The sequence below is a fragment of the Nestor notabilis genome, unplaced genomic scaffold (genome assembly GCF_000696875.1).
Source record: "Nestor notabilis isolate BGI_N333 unplaced genomic scaffold, ASM69687v1 scaffold17522, whole genome shotgun sequence".
In the NCBI taxonomy this organism is placed as follows: Eukaryota; Metazoa; Chordata; class Aves; order Psittaciformes; family Psittacidae; genus Nestor; species Nestor notabilis.
The window spans coordinates 5,308-5,666 of record NW_009919905.1 but is presented as its reverse complement, the minus strand read 5'-3'; positions in this window follow the sequence as shown (position 1 = coordinate 5,666).

Genomic DNA, 359 nt, shown 5'->3' with positions numbered 1-359 from the left:
CCAAGAGCTCTGTAGGTGCAACGTGCGGGCCCTTGCTGCTGAGTGCCGGGACAGGAAGCTGGTGCTGTGCATCACCTACACAGGGCGAACTCTGCAACGGTGCCACCAGCACGGCAATCCGCCACCTAAAACTCCGTCTGCCCTGTGCCCGGGGTCCCATGTGTGACGGTGGGGCTCTGGGGAGATCCCACTGCCCCTGTCCCCGCGCTGGGGGAACAGACCCTTCACAGGAGCCAGTTGCTAGCAATAAAAACTGTTCCTGCTTCTGCTGAGCCTGTCCCGGAGCAGCTCAGCCCTCTGGGGCTGCTGTAGTGAAGGAGATGATGGGGTGGTCCTGGCGGCCAGGGTGAGAACTCCCA